General features: G+C 47.0%; 1 protein-coding gene and 1 non-coding gene across 2 annotated transcripts in view; one reads left to right on the top strand and one right to left on the bottom strand.

The window, feature by feature from the left end:
- OPRD1 (opioid receptor delta 1) overlaps positions 1-19,714 on the bottom strand; it is a 36,136-nt gene that overhangs the window by 4,927 nt on the left and 11,495 nt on the right. The gene's annotated exons all lie outside the window — the stretch shown is intronic.
- On the top strand, positions 9,178-9,249 carry TRNAE-UUC (transfer RNA glutamic acid (anticodon UUC)). The gene has a single exon. It is a non-coding gene; the product is annotated as a tRNA-Glu (tRNA).

Raw genomic sequence — 19,714 nt, 5'->3', positions numbered from 1 at the left:
GGGAATTAAGGCCTGGGAATCTTCATCTTTAACAAGACACCACACACACACACACACACACACACACACACACACACATATACACAAACGATTCTCACGGAGTTTAGTTTGAGAAACAATATGTAGCCTAAAGTCCACACGGGGGAGAGATGGGAAACTGACCCAAGGTCACAGAGCGACAGCGGCGGAACCAAGGTGAGAACTTGGACCTCCCGGCTCCCAGACCCTCCACCAAGGGTGGAAGCACGCTGTGTGCCTCTGCTCCTCCGGGCCGGAATCCCCCTGACACCATGCCGAGCCCGGGGCACCCAGGATGAGCGCACCCAGTGTGTTCTGCATGACTGAACAAACTCATATCAGCTAAGGCTGTTCCTTCATGAAGTAACTGATTTTTTTGGTTAAAAAAAAAAAACTGACTCCTTCATGGTCCTTCAGGGCCAGCATCTGTCCCACTCCCTCCCAAAATAACTATCTGCCCTGGGCTGGAGAAGCAAAAAGTTTTGCTCGGAGACAGCAGAACTGCAAGTCTCGGGAAGTCCGCCTTCAGCGGGTGCAGGAACAGCTGTGTGGGAGGCCGCCTCAATCCGCAGCTGACTTGTCTAATTTCACTTCTTTTGCGCAGAACAATCAGAGGCTGTTCTTTGCCTGCTATTTTGATTTGGAAAGGATCCTTCAATTTCCAGAGGGGGCTGGGACGCTGGGAAGTGGGTGATGAAGCTGCTGTCGCTGGTCCGGGCAGGGCTGAGGCACAGCTGACTCTGGCAGGCGGGGCCCCAGCAGAGGGAGAGGGAGGCCTCTCGTCACCGGCCCCCCACCACTCCCACGGCTCACCAGCTGTCAAGCCCCGTCCTCTTCACCTCCTCAGACAAATCCTGCCACTCTCTGGCTCTCAGCCCCATAGGGACCCCCCAAAGTTCCTCCACATTCCACAAACTGGCCCTGACCACCTCTTAGGTCTCAGCTCCCAGAACCTTCCCCCTGATGGACGTGCCCCCCACCCCCATCCCGGCCTCTCTGCTGTTCCCATCCCACCTCAGGGCCTCCAGACTGCTGCTCGCTCAGCCTGGAACCCTCATCCTCCAAATTTTGCCTGGCTTGTTCCTTCACGTAATTCAGGATCTATTCAAATATCTCCTCCTCAGAGAAGCTGCCCTGCCCTCTCTATCTTAAGCCCTCTCTTCCCTCTCTTTACGCTGCTTCATTCTTTAAAGCACGAACCACCACCCTGAAGGCAGGGCGCTTTGCCCATCTCGTTCGCTGCTGTATCGTCAGGCCTACTAATGGTACCTGGCCAATAGCAGGCTCTCAGTAGACATTTGTGGTACAGATGTCTTAGTCCAAGCCTCCTCAGTTCTCACGGGAACCATCACAGCAGGCTCCCTGCCCCACACTTCATCCTCCACATGAAAAGGTAGATTTTCGCAGGCAGATTCGACTCTACCGCTTACAATCCTTCCATGGCTCCCCACCGCCATCTGGATAAAAACCAGACTCCTCACACTGGCATTCCATCTGGGTAGCCTCCTTTCCCACTGTGCCTGCCCACCACATCCAGCCACATCTGTGGTTCCCTGAGATGCTCGTTCACTCTAGCAAGCCCTCCCTCCTAAGAGACAGCCACTGTGATGGTTTGGCAGGAATCCTTCCAAACCGCATAGGTGTGGTTTCTGCCAATGTAATACAATTACCTAGTGTTACAGTACTATAATGGAAACACTTGCCCCTCTGCCCTACCCCATCCTCACTTCTCTGTCCTGCTCACCAGAGGCAACCGCTTTTAATGTTTTAAATTATTTTTCTAGTGATTATCTCCAGAATTCTAAATAATATGCTTAAATGTCTATTTCTTGATGTATCTATTTCAGACAGTATCTGTTGAAGTTTGTATTTGGTTAAGCCAGGCTATGCAGCAGTAACAGACAATCCCAAAATCTCAGTGGCTTAACACACAAAAAAGCTTCAGTTCTTACCCTTGCAGAATCCATTCAGTGTCTCCAGCACAACCATATTCCATGAGGCATTTCCAGCCTGCTTCAACCTTGTGGCTCTGCTATCTTAACCCAAGGCCTCCTTGGTCACCACAGAGGGAGAAGTGACAGCCACAGGGTCATCTAAGCTTCATTCTAGCTGCAAGACAGTACTTTCACCTGAAGCTGACTGACCAGAACTAGTCATATGGCCCCACCCAATTGCAAGAGGCTGAGAAGTAAGTTGTCTTTCATGTGCCCAGAAGGAGGGAGAACGAAATATTAGTGAACACTACTAAGATCCTCCACAACTCTGTAAATCTGGTAGATGAGGATTAACTCTCTTACACTACACAACTTCCTCTCTCCATCCTCCCAATATAGTTCTACCACCATTTTTAAATTTTTAGCTAAATTGATATTCAAGGTTTACTTCTTTTCAGGGTTTATATTCTTTTTTTTTCTTTTAAGCTTTTTTTTTTTAATTTTTATTTTAGGCTGTGTTGGGTCTTCGTTGCTGTGTGCAGGCTTTCTCTAGTTGCGGTGGGGGGAGGCTGCTCTTCATTGCGGTGCACAGGCTTCTCATTGTGGTGGCTTCTCTTGTTGTGGAGCACGGGCTCTAGGCGTGCGGGCTTCAGTAGTTGTGGCTCACGGGCTCAGTAGTTGTGGTTCGCGGGCTCTAGAGTGCAGGCTCAGTAGTTGTGGCGCACAGGCTTAGTTGCTTTGCAGCACGTGGGATCTTCTCCGACCAGGGCTTGAACCCATGTCCCCTGCATTGACAGGCGGATTCTTAACCACTGAGCTGCCAGGGAAGCCCCACAGGGTTTACATTCTTATGACTTTGTAGATACTGTCCACTGAGCCAGATGGTATACTATAGTTACACTTATTTTCTAGTACTGATTTTTGTTTTTCCTGGAGTTAATAATTGCTTCTTTTTTTCATTTGCTTAGTTCTGGGTACATACTGATAAATCTCTTCAAACACTCCAGCAGATCCATAAAATGCCTTTTCCATGCAGTCACATAATCGATCAGTTCCTTTTGTTTTTCTAGTGAATCCACTTCCTGGAGCTTCCCTCCTCCCCTTTCAATCTGGGACTGGTTGCTTTCTAGACAAGCTGCACACCTGTTTCCTGGGTTACAAGTCTTCTTATCTGGGTTTATGCCCTTATTTTAGTGGAGCATATCCTCTAGTCACTTACTAAGAAAGGGCACGTAGGAAGTAAAAATTTTACACCCTTGCATGTCTGAAAATGTCTTTCTTCTATCCTCACTTCTGATTTCATTCATTCTACATAAAAGAGTAGATTGGAAATCATTTTCCCTCAGAAAATTGAAGGCATGGCTCCCTCATCTTCTAGTTTATAGTGTTGTCACTGAAGTATCTGAAATGATTCTGATTCCTGATGTTTGGTATGCAATCTGTCCTCCCCACCCCTGAAATTTTTAGGACCTTCTTTCTATTCCCAGTATTCTGACATTTGTGATGATGTGCCTTAGGATGGCTCTTTTTCATTTTTATTAGGTCTTCTCAGTCTCAGGTTTATGCCCTTCAGTATACAATGTCCTCTCATCATATCTTTGATCACTTCCTCCCCTCTGCTTTCTCTGGAATCCCTGGACAATCTGGTAGTCAGATATCAGGTCCCCTGGATTGATCATCTAATTTTCTTATCTTTTTTATTTTCCATCTTTTTGGTACATCTTCTGGGAAATTTCCTTTTCATTACCTCTCAACCTTTCTACTGACTTTTTAAAACTTTGTTTTGTCTCTCATGTTTTATTTTCCCAGTGCACTTTCTTCTCTTATTGTTCCTTTTTATATAGCATCTTATTTCTAATATCTTCTCTACTCTCTCTGAGGATACTAATAATTTTTGTTTTGGATTTTCTTCTGCTCTCTGCATTGTCTATCTGCTTCGAACATTTTTCTTTATTTGTCTGCTTTGGCTTCCCTCTTTTATCCTGGAGACTTCCTTCAAATATCCGGTGATATGTGACTAAAGGTTGGTCTTTGAGTGAAGCACTCATTAACTAATTGATAGCTCTTGGGGTGGGGGGCTGTCAACTGGTGTGCTCCATTCTACGGGGATTGAATGAAGATCTGGCTTTTACACTAGGAGTATTTAAATATCAGTGTCTGTAGGTCTCTTCTTTGGGGTCTTCAGAAGAGAATCCTCCCATTTCCTGCCTGGGGACCACACTTCTGGCTGTCGGGATTCTGGTAGCAGAGCTGGAGAAGGGGTCTGAGAAACCTCCATTTTTTCCTTTGGTATCTCACTCTGACCCTTTCTGTGTCTACTGGTCCCAAGTTCAGTTCCTCCAGGTTAACTTCTCCAAGGAAAAAACCCTGGCCTCCTGCAGAGTGGAGGGGTGGCCACCTGGCTATGCAGGGTACAAGGGATGGGGGACTAAGGGTCTCACTGCTCTCTCTATAGGTAATCAATTCCCTGCCCCTGTTTTCAGCCCCACCTCTCACCCCTTCTTAGCCTGTTCCTCCTCTTTGAATTGCTTTTCATCATCCAAATATGTGTTGCCATACCTTAAAGAACATAAACTGAGACACAAGAGATGAAGTGATTTTGCCCAAGGTCACATGGCCATTAAGTGGCAGAGCTGGTATTTAACTCAGGAAGTCTAGTGCCAACACCTGGTAATGACTTTGCTGTTCTGCCCCTCCATGATTTTTACCTTCCTTCCTCCTCCACTTCCTTTGTCCTCCATATTTCAAAAAGTCAAGGAATGTGAGCTTATTATAAGCTGAGGTTTGTTCACTCATCCAACAGGTATTAATCGAGCAGCTGGTATGTGCCAGGCACTGAGTAACGGATATAGGAGTAAAGATGGCAGTCTGACGTCTTGAAATTTATGGTCTCAGGGAGGGGGCAGACACTGAACAAATTGCTGCACTGTTTAGGCAGGGGAGTGATGTGATTTGATTTATGTGTGTTTCTCAAAAGATCATTCTGACTCTACTGTGTGGAGGCTAGTTGTAGGGCAGAGCAAGAATGGGTGAGAGAATGAATTTCCTAGGAAGATAAATTATTTATTTCCCCACATCTCAAAATCCTACTGTTGGTCTCTAATTCCTTTTTTCTTTTTCCTATTTCAAAAAGTTGTAGATATGACATTGGACCCTTATATTATACCATACTTAAAAATTAACTCACAATGGATATAAGACCTAAATGTAAGAGCTAAAACAATAAAACTCTTAGAAGAAAACATAGAGGGAAAGTTTCGTGACACTGGATTTGGCAGTGACTTCTGGGATATGATACCAAAAGCACAGGCAACAAAAGAAAAAATAGATAAACTGGACTACATCAAAAGTCAAAGCTCTTGGGGCTTCCCTGGTGGTGCAGTGGTTAAGAATCCACCTGCCAAGGCAGGGGACATGGGTTCGAGCCCTGGTCCAGGAAGATCCCACATGCCACAGAGCAACTAAGCCCGTGCACCACAACTACTGAGCCTGCGCTCTACAGCCCGCGAGCCACAACTACTGAGCCCGCATGCCACAACTACTGAAGTCCATGCACCTAGAGCCCATGCTCCGCAACAAGAAAAGCCACCGCAATGAGAAGCCTGCGCACCTCAACGAAGAGTAGCCCCCACTCGCTGCAACCAGAGAAAAGCCACGCACAGCAACAAAGACCCAACGCAGCCAAAAAATAAAATAAAATAAAATAATAAAATAAATAAATTTATTAAAATAAAAAAGTCAAAGCTCTTACGCATCAAAGGACACTATCAACAGAGTGAAAAGGCCATCCACAGAATGGGAGAAAATATTTGCAAATCACCTATCTGATAAGGAGTTAATATCCAGAATATATAAAGAACTCCTACAACTCAACAATAAAAAAGCAAACAACTAGATTTGAAATATGGGTAAAGGACTTGAACAGACATTTCTCTAAAGATATTCAAATGACCAATAAGCACATGAAAAGATACTCAACATCGGGCTTCCCTGGTGGCGCAGTGGTTAAGAATCCACCTGCCAATGCAAGGGACACGGGTTCAAGCCCTGGTCTGGGAAGTTCTCACGTGCCGCGGAGCAACGAAGCCCGTGCGGCACAACTACTGAGCCTGCACTCTAGAGCCCGCGAGCCACAACTACGGAAGCCCGCGTGCCTAGAGGCCATGCTCCGCAACAAGAGAAGCCACCACAATGAGAAGCCTGCGCCCTGCAACGAAGAGTAGCCCCCACTCGCCACAACTAGAGAAAGCCTGCGAGCAGCAACGAAGACCCACCACAGCCAAAAATAAATAAATAAATAAAATTAATTTTTAAAAATCATATTAAAAAGCTATAAAAAAAGATACTCAACATCATTAATCATTAGAGAAATGCAAATCAAAACCACAATGAGATACCACTTAGGATGGCTACTATTAAAAAAAAAACAGAAAATAACAATTGTTGATGAGGATGTGAAGAAATTAGAACCTTGTGCACTGTTGGGGGAATGTAAAATGGTGCAGCCACTGTGAAAAATAGCATAGCAATTCCTCAAAAAATTGAAAATAGAATTGCTATATGGTCCAGAAATTCCACTTCCAGGTATATATCCAAAAGAATTAAAAGTAGGGTCTTGAAGAGATATCTGTACACCCAGGTTCAAAGTAGCATCATTCACAATAACCAAAAGGTACCCATTGACGAATGAATGGATAAACAAAATGTGGTCTATACATGCAATGGAACATTATTCAGCCTTAAAAAGGAAGGAAATTCTGACACACGCTACAACATAGATGAGCCTTAAGGACATTGGGCCAAGTGAAATAAGCCACCCACAAAAAGACAAAAACCTCTATGATTCCACTCATGTGAGGTACTTAGTCAGTCATAGCAGCAGAAAGTAGAATGGTGGTTGCCAGGGGCTGGGGGAAAAGAGAAATGGGGAGTCATTATTTGATGGGTACAGAGCCTCAGTTTGAGAAGATGGAAAAAAAGTTCTGGAGATGGATGGTGGGGATGGCTGCACAGCAAGGTGAATGCACTTAACGTCAGTGAACCATACACTTCAGAACGGTTAAAATGGTAAAGTTTATGTTATGTGTATTGTACCGCTATCAAAAAAGAAGCTGTGGCTATAATCAAGTGCTCGCACTGTGTCTGCTGTCTAAGCTAGAGAGTTTGGTGAGGGAGTCCTCTAGAGCCATTTGGATCTTAGCTCAACATACTTAGCTGTGTGATCTTGAATATATTACTGCACCTCTCTGAAGCTGTTTCCCTCCTTGGTAATTTCAGTGTACTCATGCTTTTTAAGGGCCAACACATGTGAAAGTGTCTAGCTTACTAGCCAGCACACAAACAAGAATTAGCAGCCCTTTTGCGTTTATTTCCCCTGACAATTTTTGCTTTTTTTTCTCATAGAATTCAATCCTCCATGGATTGGACCTAACCCTGGGGGTGAACTCTACTGCCTCTGCAATGCCTTGGGAAGCTCTTTGGTTTTCTTCTAGATCAAAATCCCCTTTAAGCTCATCTTGAATTCCATAGCTGCTGGGGAATTTGCTCCCAACCATTCTTCTCAGACCCCACGCAGGCTACCCTTATATGAAGCACCATGTTGGTTTCAGAGCCCTAGATCCAGTCCGTCATCTGTCCAACAGGCCCCCCTGTCAGGGAAGAACACAGCCACCTCCATCCATTTTCCTTCAATTTGATGGAGACTGGGCATGTTCTCTGACTGACGTACAACCCGGGCCACATTAAATCCACACACGCTCCTGGGTCTCTGGAGAGCTGGGCTTCTCAACCGACAAGGAAGCTCCTAGTAAGAACTTCCTCCCCCAGGCAAAGCCAGGGCAGCGTGCTGACATCTTAATGCCCGGTACCCAGAAGAAGGCTGAAACAGTCTCTCCTTTCTAACAGTCCCTGTTAGACCAGGGACTGGTCTAACAGCTTTGGGCGGGTCGTTTGTTTTCTTTAAGCAATATTCTCTGTCTTTTCTTTCATGTACCAGGCACTATGCCAAAAGCAGTGAATGCAAGATTTCATTTCATCGTCACTGCAACCCTGAGTGTTAAGACCATGCATAGAACGTCCCCATTCTACAGAGGAGCTAAGTTAGACGGCTCATACAAAGACACGCGGCTAGGATGGCAGCATTCAAACTCAGACTTGGTTTCCAGAGCCCACACTTATAACCACTCAAGTCTGTACGTCACTGTTCACTGTCCCTCCGCCACCCTGCGCTAGCTTATCACATGTTGGCCATGGGGAGGGGGCCAGTCTGGAGGCCGGGACCAAAGGGAGGGAACTGGTCCAGAGGTGGGCTGCCTCCAGAGCCTTTGCCTGTTTTCACACATTCCTCAACTCCGCAAGGGTTTGGAGAAAATCTGCTCACAGCCCAGGCAGGGTCGGGGAGAGACAGACTTATAAACAACAGAACAATGTCACAGGCACCGTGACAGGGCTCAGTGGGGCAAGGAGGAGAGGTCAATTCAGAACAAAACGTACACCTCTGGTCACAAGGGGGTGGCAACCAGTATTGTGGTACAACAACTACGTGCCAGGTCTTTCTCAGGCATGATTTTATGTACTTCTTACACCTGTGTTTTGTTTTTTTAATGGATAATAAACAGTTGTTGGACATTGACTCTTTGCCAGGCATTGGGAAAGCATTTTACATCATTTAATCTTCCTAGCACCCCTACAGGGTAGACAGTATTTATCATTCCCGATTTATAGAGAGCAGTAAAGGAACTTGTCCACGGTTGCAGTCAGAGGCTGAGCAGAGATTCAAACCCTGTGCTCTTCCCCGAGACCCCGGTGCCTTCCTCTGGACTTCAGTTTCAGCTTCTCCCCTGAGGACCCAAACTGTGCGCCCCTCACGTATTTGCTTTTTGTTTTTGTTTTTGTTTTGTTTTGTTTTGTTTTGCAGTACGCAGGCCTCTCACTGTTGTAGCCTCTCCCGTTGCGGAGCACAGGCTCCGGACGTGCAGGCTCAGCGGCCATGGCTCACGGACCCAGCCGCTCCGCGGCATGTGGGAACCGGGGCACGAACCCGTGTCCCCTGCCTTGGCAGGCGGACTCTCAACCACTGCGCCACCAGGGAAGCCCACGTATTCTCTTTGACAAGGAAAACATAAGGTACCGAAGGCGTGGCATTGTCTTGGTCACCACTATGTGCCTGGGACTTCCAGCAGCACCCAGCTCAGAGCAGGCGCTCAAAATACATCTGTTAGGGAGTTCCCTGGTGGTCCAGTGGTTAGGACTCGGCACTTTCACTGCTGGGGCCCAGGTTCAATCCCTGGTTGGGGAACTAAGATCCTACAGGCGCAGCCAAAAAACCAAAAAAATGGAAAACAAAAAAAACACATCTGTTGAGTGAATGAACATCGACGTGTCTGTCCTCCACACTAGACTGGGAAGTCCTGCAGGCAGGAACCGTGTCCCTTTCATGCTGTGCAAAGGAGACATAGTGGTTACTGGAGGACTCCCTGTGGGACAGAGAGTCAGGAGCCCTGATTCTTGGAAGTAACCAGCCACAGACCCAAAAGCTTTGGGACAAATTAGGACAGCGCTTCCTCCTGCCTCCCCCCTCTCTCCCTTCCTCCCCTCCTCCCTTCTATCCTTAACCTGGACCAACCCAGGTCCCCTGAAGGACACCTGGGCCTGACCCTGTCTGCCCTGAATCTGCAGTGACTCAGCTCTGCCACTGCAAAGGGAAATGTTGTCAGATCATTTCCCCAAAGCAGCTAATTTGTTTTTAACTAAACTGAGGGGTATTTTTTTTTCCCTTCGGCACAAGAGCTCATGGGAGTCAAAGCCAGGGCAAGAGACCTAAAAACAATAACAGCAACAGCAACAAGCTAAGAGCACCAACCCTCTGTCTGACCGACCTTACGGCACCTTAGGAACCAAATCAAACAAAATGCTTGAGCCTAGATCAAAACTCACTTGGTCCCAAACAGCGTGGACTGCTGGAGCATTTAGAGTTAATTTTATTCCCCAATGCTTTGTGAGATCTCAGAAATAACATCTGCTCCCTATAAAAGGTCCAAACAATACAGAATCACTTCATAAAGAAAATTTAAAAACCAACATCAATAGTACAGACGATCATTAACAGACAACAGGCAAACACACAGGCCCTGTTTTATATAAATGGGATCTGGTTCTAACGTTATTAAATAACCTGTTTCTTTCTTCTCAAAAATATGCTGTGACCATCTTTCTATATCCACAGATACAAATTAATATAATTTTTGGTGACCGATTGTTATTCTAGTCTAGAGGTCAACAGGCTTTTTCTGTAAAGAGCCAGAGAGTAAATATTTTAGGCTTGGGAGGCCGAAATACTTGGTAGGCCTGGATGCATATTCTTCTGTTTCTTGCTTTTGTTCTTTTTTTTTTTTTTTTTACAAGCCTTTAAAAGTGTAAAAACCATCTTTAGCCCAAGGACCACACAGAAACAGACTACAGGCTAGAGCTGGTCTCACTTATAGACACTAAAGTTCCTGAATACAGTTACTTAATAAATCCCCCTTTAAAAGACATGTAGGTTGTCTCTGCCTTTTCGTTATTATAAATAATTGTGTGATAAACATCTTTGTGCACACGGATATCTGATGGTTTCCTTGGGGAAAATTCCTAGAATCTCAGAGATAGAAGGAAACTTCACAGTGAGGGCATTCCCTCTGTAGCACTCCAGACAAATGGCTACGCAGCTTCTGCTTGAGTATATCCAGAGATGGGGAACTCACCACCTGTAGGCACAGTCCATCCTATTGTTGGGACCACTCACAGGATAACAAGTTCTTTGTTTTATTTGAGCTGAAAACTGCCTCCTTCTCACCTGGCACCATTTTTCCTGGTTCTGCTCACAGAATCACAGAATCTAAACCTAACCCTTCTCCCTTCCACGTCTTGGAAAATAAAGATATTAACAGTACACAGGGGCTTCCCTGGTGGCACAGTGGTTGAGAATCCGCCTGCCATTGCAGGGGACACGGGTTCGATCCCTGGTTCGGGAAGATCCCACATGCCACGGAGCAGCTAAGCCCGTGTGCCACAACTACCTAGCCTGCGCTCTAGAGCCTGTGAGCCACAACTACTGAGCCCACATGCCGCAACTACTGAAGCCCACGCTCCTAGAGCCCGTGCTCCACAACGAGAGAAGCCACCGCAATGAGAAGGCTGTGCACTGCAACGAAGACCCAATGCAGCCAAAAATAAATAAATAAAATAAATAAATTTATTAAAAAAAAAAAAAACTATACACACTTCAACCAGCTATGATGAGACCTGAGTTAGTACAAGTGCTCAGTATGCGTTAGGGGTTCTGCCCAGTTGGTGAGCTGCCTTCTCACGCCGTGTAGCCATTCCTTGGAGCCCTCATCTCGGTTGGGCCTCATGCATTCAAGAGTGTGATTATCTGAGTAAAGATGATACCACGGGACTTCCCTGGTGGCGAAGTGGTTAAGAATCCGCCTGCCAATGCAGGGGACACGGGTTCGAGCCCTGGTCCGGGAAGATCCCACATGCTGTGGAGCAACTAAGCCCAGGCACCACAACTACTGAGTCCACGTGCCACAACTACTGAAGCCCGTGCGCCACAACTGCCGAAGCCCACGCGCCTAGAGCCTGTGCTCCGCAACAAGAGAAGCCACTGCAGTGAGAAGCCGTGCACCTTAACGAAGAGCAGCCCCCACTCGCCACAACTAGAGAAAGCCTGTGCACAACAACAAAAACCCAACACAGCCAAAAATTAAATAAATAAATTTATTAAAAAAAAAAAAAACAGATGATACCACCATCTAGGTTAAGGGAGGGCCCAAGATGATGCAGGTAAATCACATCACAGGCACTCAGGCCAGGCCTTGTCCCATCTCTCCAGGCAAGTAAGGAAGGCCAAATCCATTTTCTGTGGGATCTATAACCTCAAAGTCATTAATGTAGACACATGTCACAATAGGAAGGGTGGCCTCTGTGGACAAGTTTTCAGGTTTCCGCCCCATGGCTGGCTGTATTCACCATACGCAGATGTGGCATGGGGTGGGGGGTGGGGGGCGGGGAGGGTTCTTTTTTTTTCTTTTTTTACTTGTTTTTCTTTTCTTTTTCTTTTTTTCCGATGTGGTTTGTGTGTAGTTATTACCTCACTGACATCACTGCTGGTGGAACACCAGCTTAAGCCACACCCCCTGTCACTCATGGTCCCCAGACTGGCCTCCTTGGCTCACAACTTTGTTCCTCTCCTACATTTTTTTTTATTTGCACCAAGCGGCAAGCAGGATCTTAGTTCTCTGACCAGGGATCAAACTGGCACCCCCTGCAGTGGACGCACAGAGTCTTAACCACTGGACCACCAGGGAAGTATCCCTCTCTTTTCTACTTCTAAGCCGTTCCAGAAATTCCCCGCTCCCTGCACCTCCAGCAGATACTGTCACCACCAAGGCTTTAATAACTGTAGTGGGTTGAATGGTGGCCCCTAAAAGACAAGTCCACGTCCCAACCCCCAGAACCTGTGAACTTCGTCTTATTTGGAAAAAGGATCTTTACATATGTAATTAAGTTAAGGATCTTGAGACCACCCTGGATTATATGGGTGGGCCCTAACTCTAATGACAAGTGTCTTTGTAAGAGACACACAGCACACAGGGAGAAGAGAAGGCCATGTGAAGATGGAAGCAGAGATTAGAAATAAGAGCGATGCAGTCACAAGCCAAGGACTGCTGGCACCACCAGAAGCTGAAGAGGAAAGGAAGGATTTGCCCCAAGGGCCTTCAGAGGGAATGCAGCCCTGAATACACTATTTGGACTTCTGGTCTCCAGAACTGTAAGAGGGTAAACTTCTGTTGTCTTAAGCCATTAAGTCCCGCTAATGTGTTACAGCAGCTCTAGGAAACTGATACAGTAAAAGCGCAGCCAAGGAGAAGCGTGGACTTTGGCACAAGACACATCTAGATTTAAGCCCCAGCTCTACCTCTCACTGTATGACCTTGGGTGAGTTCTAACTTCTCTGAGCCTCAGTATGCTCCTCTGTGAAGTGGGTATAAGCATCCTACTGCTTGAGGGTGTGGTGAGTGTGGAATGAGTTCATGCCTATGATGTCCCTAGCACACTGCCTGGTACACTCATATCACAGTGGCTTCTCTTCTTGTTCAGATGAGGAAAGTGGGCCCAGAATGACACCTGATGAGCTGCCCTGCGGTCCCAGGCTCCTGACTCCTTTCCTGGCCCTTGATAACCTACTACCATTGGGGTGGGACACAGAGTCCTGTGCTGGAACTTCAATACTAGAAGAGGCTCTGATCTAACACTGAGTTCCAACCTCCTCTCCCACTTTACAGATAGGGAAACTGAGGCCTGGAGAGGGAAAGACAATTGTGCAATGTTACACAGGGTATCAGTTTCCCTGACTTCTGAGAGCCCAAGGTCTTTCTACTTCTCCAAGCTGCCCTCCCAGGAGCTAAGTCTCAGATGAGGATTCAAGGTGGCTGAGGCCAAAAAGAAACAGGGGCTCCTATCCAAGGCTTCAGAGCTCCTGACAAGGCCCTGGCCTACGTTCTATGTCCCTGTGTCCAGTGATTAACCAATGTAGGGTGGGTCCATGGATGGAACTGTTCCCATTACTGTCATCATCTTTGCCACCATCTCCATCACAGCAGCTACACTGACTCAGTGCTTACACAGGCCTGATGTATTCTATTGTCTCCTACCATGACATTTACATAGATTATCTCATTCAATCACTCCAACAACCTTATGAAATTGCTACTATTATCATCTCCATACAGAGGAGGAAAGTGAGCCTTGGAGAGCGTACTGGGTTGAACAGTTGCCCTCAAAATTCATGTCTACTTAGAACCTCAGAATGTGACCTTATTTGGAATTAGGGTCTTTGCGGATATAATTCATTAAGATGTGGTCATACTAGATTAGGGTGGGCCCTAAATCCAATATGATGCAGAGACACACACAGAGGGACATGGCCATGTGAAAACAGAGGCAAAAATTGGAATGATACAGCTGCAAGTTCAAGGGATACCAAGGATTGCCGGCAACCACCAGAAGCTGGGCGAGGAAGGATTCTTCCCCAGAGCCTTCAGAGGGAGATGGCCCTGTTGATTTCTGACTTCTTCAGCCTCCTGAACTATAAAGAAAACATTTCTGTTGTTTTAAACCACCTAGTTTATGGTAATTTGTTATGACAGCCCTAGGAAACTGATACAGAGGGGTTAATCATCTTGCCAGCAATGTCTGTTAAAATTGCTCCACTCCACAGCTCTCCCAACATAACAACTCTTTTCATCAGGAATACAGATTGTTGGCACTGAAAGGAAAGATGGCTGATTTACTGAGCACTTACTATGCGCCAGCTGCCCTGCTAAGGGCCACATGGGTGTTCACTATCCCACTGAATCTACACAACCATCACAGGAGGTAAGCATTATTCTCCCCATTTTACAGGTGAGCAATGTTGAGGCTCAGAGGGATGAAGTAACTTACCCAGAGTCCCGCAGCTGGGAGTGGCAGGGCCTAGGTGAGGCCTGGGTTGACTCCAGAACCCAGAGTCCTGACTTCTACCCCATCTTCTCCCTGTCTGTCAAGTTCAACCCCTTTGTTTTACAAATGAGGAAACCAAGGCAGAGCTACAGCAGGGATCCCAAAGGCTCTGCCCACGCTAGGGGATAAGCAGTTTAAATAAAACTGGGTCCAGCTGGGGCTCCCTCTATTTGTAGACAAAGGGTGGCTGCTCTTCTGGCTGGCAAAACAAGCAGGGCTGGGCAGCAAGCGCTGGGAGCTACAACCCTGCCCACCATTCCACGGGCGTGGCGAGAGGCCAGAAACGAATTAGCCATCTCAGTTTTGGCAAACCTTGAGGAAGGAAAGTGCTTAATTATAACGAGGCCCAGCGAGTGTGTCACCAAGAGAAGATTAAGGACTGGAACATGGCTATACAGAGCTCCTGAGCCGCACATGAGCGGGGAGGCCGACCAGGGCGCGCTCAGCAATAAACAGGGCAGACGCCTTGTTCGGTTCAGTTCAAGAACCACAACATGCTCATGGGATGCAGGGAAGAGAAGTTCTTCTCCATCACCCTGGCTCTGCTTCCGGCATAAGGATGGCTGGACCAGGGCGTGGGGCAGCCAGACACAACAGAAGCCCTGGAAAAGCAGATTTCCTTAAGTATGGCATGTCGGCCCATGGGTCTCTGGAAATAGGACATGTCCCTCCTACAAACATGCACTGACATGCTGCATGAGTATCAGACCCTAGGCTGGGGTTCCAGCTACAAACAAAGGACGCTCGCTCCACCCCACACCCCCTCATTCGGGGAGAGAGAGAGAGAAATGAGCGATCAGCGGTTTGAAAAGTGTATGGTCTCTGATGGGGGACACATAGGACACTGTGGGAACACAGAGGAGGCATCAAAGAAGGCTCCCTGGAGGAAAGACTTACTAAGCCGAAAAGTAAGGGGTTTCTCTAGAGGAAACAGAGGCCTGAGGTTCCTACATGTCTGCTTTCCCTCTTGTAGTTGGGGGATTTTTATTATAGATCCCAAGAACCCCACAGAGGGAATTTCATTAACAAAGTGCCAACTAGATATTTAAGAAACACTCAGTGATGCCTCCTTAGAGTCAGGGATTGGGCTAGGAAACAGGAAAGAAGATGAAGGGGATACAGTTCCTGCCCTCCAGGAGCCACCAGTCTAAAATGGAAGTCAAACACAGGAACAAGCAATTACACTACAACTAGAAAACACCCATTTCAAGACCATCAATGTTTGTGTGCATCTCCCCTCTTCCTATATGACAGGCACTGGATGAAAGTACTTGATTTACCTCATTGCACTTAATCCTCACAACAAATGAGGGTAGTAAGCACTATCACTGCATTTGGCAGACAAGGGGACTCTGAGGCTCAGAGAGGCAGATAAACTTGCCCAAGGTCACACAGCCTATAGGTTGTAGGACCAGGACACAAGCCCAGGTCTGTCTGACCCTGGGATGGTAATTCATTTTATGTGTCAAAGTGGCTGGGCTATAGTACCCAGTTATTTAATCAAACACTAATCGAGGTGTTGCTGTGAAGGGATGTTGTAGATGTCATTAACATCTGCAATCAGTTGACTTGAAGGAGATTATCCATGATAATGAGGGTCTGCCTTAAGAGCAAAACTGGGGTTTCCCAGAAGAAGAAGAAACTCCTCCTGCCTGAGAGTTGCCAGCCTGCCAGCCCACCCTACAAATTTCAGACTTGCCTAGCCAGACCCCACAATCACATCAGCCAGTTCCTCAAAATCTATCTTACTGGTCTTTTTTCTCTTCTGGTAGGACCTTGACGGATACAGACCCGAAAGCCATGCTCTAGGCTAAGGATGGCGCCAGGAAGCCGCACCATCTCCTCACTCGGAAAAGGACAATGACAACTGCCACCACGCTGGGTTGTTTCAGGGGTCCAGTGTGATGAGAGGCAGCGTGATCCAATGGAGAGGGCAGGCCCTGCAATCACTTGCTAACCTTGGGGTCCTTGGGCAAAAGTCTTATATCCCTGAGCCTCAGCTTCTTCATCTGAGGTAGGCAGATGGTTCCTACCTCACAGAAGTGTCGTGAAGATTAAGTGAGATTTTGCATGGACGGTCTCCTGTATGGAGCATGGTAATAGGGCCAAAACGGATGCTTGGGACTTCCCTGGTGGCGCAGTGGTTAAGAATCCGCCTGCCAGTGCAGGGGACACAGGTTCGAGCCCTGGTTCGGGAAGATCCCACATGCCACGGAGCAACTAAGCCCGTGCACCACAACTACTGAGCCTGCGCTCCAGAGCCTGCGAGCCACAGCTACTGAGCCCACGTGCCACAACTACTGAAGCCCAACATATTGTATGATTTCATTTATAGTAAATGTCCAGATTTGGCAAATCTACAGAGACAGAAAGTAGATTGGTGGTTACCCAGGTCTGGGGCAGGGCGTGGTAAGGGAGTGACTATTTGTGGTTATGGGGTTTCTTTTTGAGGTGATGAAAATGTACTAAAATTGGTTGTGATGATGGTTACGCAACTCTGTTGCTATACTTTAAATGGGTGAATTGTATGGTATGTGAATTATATCTCAATAAAACTTTTATATTTAAAAAAGGTAAAAAAAATAATAAAACCTACCGAAGCCCATGTGCCTAGAGCCCGTGCTCCTCAATAAGAGAAGCCACCGCGATGAGAAGCCCTCACACCGCAACGAAGAGTAGCCCCTGCTCTCCTCAACTAGAGAAAGCCCACATGCAGCAACGAAGACCCAATGCAGCCAAAAATAAATACATAAATAAATAAATGTATTAAAAAAAGAAAAAACGCACGCTCATTTTTGCCACAGTTGTAATGGGTGAATTCTTAATTACTTTGAGTACTTACCATTGCCAAGTAAATGTTCCAATCCCATAATTCCATGTAAAAAATTGCCCTCAAGTTTTGCATTCTTAGTGGCCTCATATGGATGCTACAGTTTGCCTAATCTGTACCCTCCCACCCCGCCCCACGCCTCACCCACCAGGGCCACTCCTTGAGGACAATGGGCAAGGCAGGCTCCATGCAGACCGCTTCACACACATTCTCTCCTTTGACTCACACCCACCGGGAAAAGTGGGTATCAATACATTCCCATTTCGTTCACAGAAGAAACCTATAGCCCAAAGAGAAGAAGCGCAGGGTGGACAGAACCACGGTCTAAAGTCATGTGTTCTGAAAAGCCCAGGCTTCCCACCTCTAGGCCTTTGGCCATGCTGGGCATCACTTATACTTCCTTCTGCCTGACACACAATAGAGTTTCACTTTTGTTTTATTAATTAATAATTCAGTATTTTATTTTATTTATTTTTTTATTTTTTGCAGTACGCGGGCCTCTCACTGTTGTGGCCTCTCCCGCTGCGGAGCACAGGCTCAGCGGCCATGGCTCACGGGCCCAGCTGCTCCGCGGCATGTGGGATCTTCCCGGACTGGGGCACGAACCCGTCGCCTCGGCAGGTGGACTCTCAACCACTGCGCCACCAGGGAAGCCCAATAATTCAGTATTTTAATAACGATAAATCAGTCCTGCTCCATGGCCTCTCCCAATCCCTGCGTGTGTGACAAAGTCATTTTTCCACATTTGGGATCAGAGGGTATCATGAGTTTGACCTTCTTCACGGACGTTCCTTCTTGGACACTGCATGAGTGGGCTCCGGGAATCAAGGCGCCTCAGTTCAAGGCTGATTCTGCCATTTACCCAAGGCTGATTCTGCCCTCAGCAAGTGAATTATCACCTCTGAGCCTCAGTGGCCTCATCTGTCAAATGGAGAGAAACATGGTACCAAGCTCAAAGAATTGGGAGAATTAAATGAGATCATTTATGTGAGGCGCTCGGCACAGAGCTGCCCACCTTGTCAGCCCTCAAGAAAGGTCAGCAGTGCTATTTTTGGTGTTAAGTCCGACAAGTCAATATGCCATTCTTTGCTGTTGACCTCTCTCGTACCTGGGATGACCACGCCTGAGCCTGTGGAGGAAGCGTCTTGTGGCCACCTGCCCCTCCCAGCAGGACAGCCCTCTGACCACGTGTGGGCTCTGCTCCCTCTTCACTGGGAGGAATGGAAAATCACTAGATGTGGGGCATTTCCTAGCACTTCAGGAAGATGAGTTTTTGTAACCAAGGGAAACAAATTACCTCCATCTGTCCTGCAGGGGCATCTGGCCTGGCCAGCAGAAGCAGTTTCTTTCCCTTGGCTTAATCCTTGCCCCTGTTCCCAAGTCCTAGGCAACCAGCCAAAAGGCATCATTATCACCAACAATTTCCTGTTATGGGCCAGGCCCTGTGCTAAGGCTATACATCATCTCCCTTAACTTTTGCCCTCACTGTTCCCCCTGCTAAAACACTTCCTCCTAGCAACTGACCTCTGCTCAATTGTCTCCTCCTCCCCAACCTCCCCATCTACATCTGCAGCCCCGCCACTCTGTCACCATGCCTGTTTCAGTTGACTTCATTGCCTATAGGCCTTACATCTATTTCTTTATTGTCTATCTTTTCCCCACTAGAATGTCAGCTCCATGAGGACAGGGACTGTGTCTTGATCATTGTTGCATACCTAGCACCTAGAACTCTGCCTGATACTTAGGAAGAGTTGCTGAATGTATGTTTACCTGCAATGTAGGTGTTTTTCTATCATCTCTATTTCACAGATAAGAAAACAGGCTCTGTGAGGTGAGCCTAAGGGTGGAAAGCCAGCAAGAAGCAGACCTGGATTGGAATCCAATCTCTGAAGGATATGGCTGCTTCACTAGATGCTGGCCTTGCCCCAGGGAACTCGGGTTCGTTGGGCCTCTTAGGTGTTGTCAGTGGCCCCCAAGCTGGACTGCCTTGTGTAGGAACTAACGTCTCATGCTCCCAGCTACTCCTATTCCCAGCCACCCTTTGGCTCTCCCTTAGCCCAGGTAATCCCAAGCATGGAAACAGATGCAAGAGAAGGCAAGGGGTTAGGAAAGGCAAGTTCCAGTCCTGCCTTGGCCACTGACTCAAAAGACACAGAATTTCTCCAGGCCTCAGTTTACTCATTTGTAAATCAGAGGGGCTAAACTTGATATACAAGATGGCAGAGGTCAGGGCAATGGTTAAAAGTGCGAGCTCTACTATTTACAATAGCCAGCCAAGACACAGAAACAACCTAAACGTCCATCGACAGATGAATGGATAAAGAAGACATGGTACATAAATACAATGGAATACTACTCAGCCATAAAAAAGAATGAAATAATGCCACTT

Source organism: Delphinus delphis, chromosome 1 (assembly GCF_949987515.2).
Source record: "Delphinus delphis chromosome 1, mDelDel1.2, whole genome shotgun sequence".
NCBI classification, from domain to species: Eukaryota; Metazoa; Chordata; class Mammalia; order Artiodactyla; family Delphinidae; genus Delphinus; species Delphinus delphis.
The sequence above is the reverse complement of the archived record's forward strand: the minus strand, read 5'-3'. Positions and strand labels throughout refer to the sequence as shown.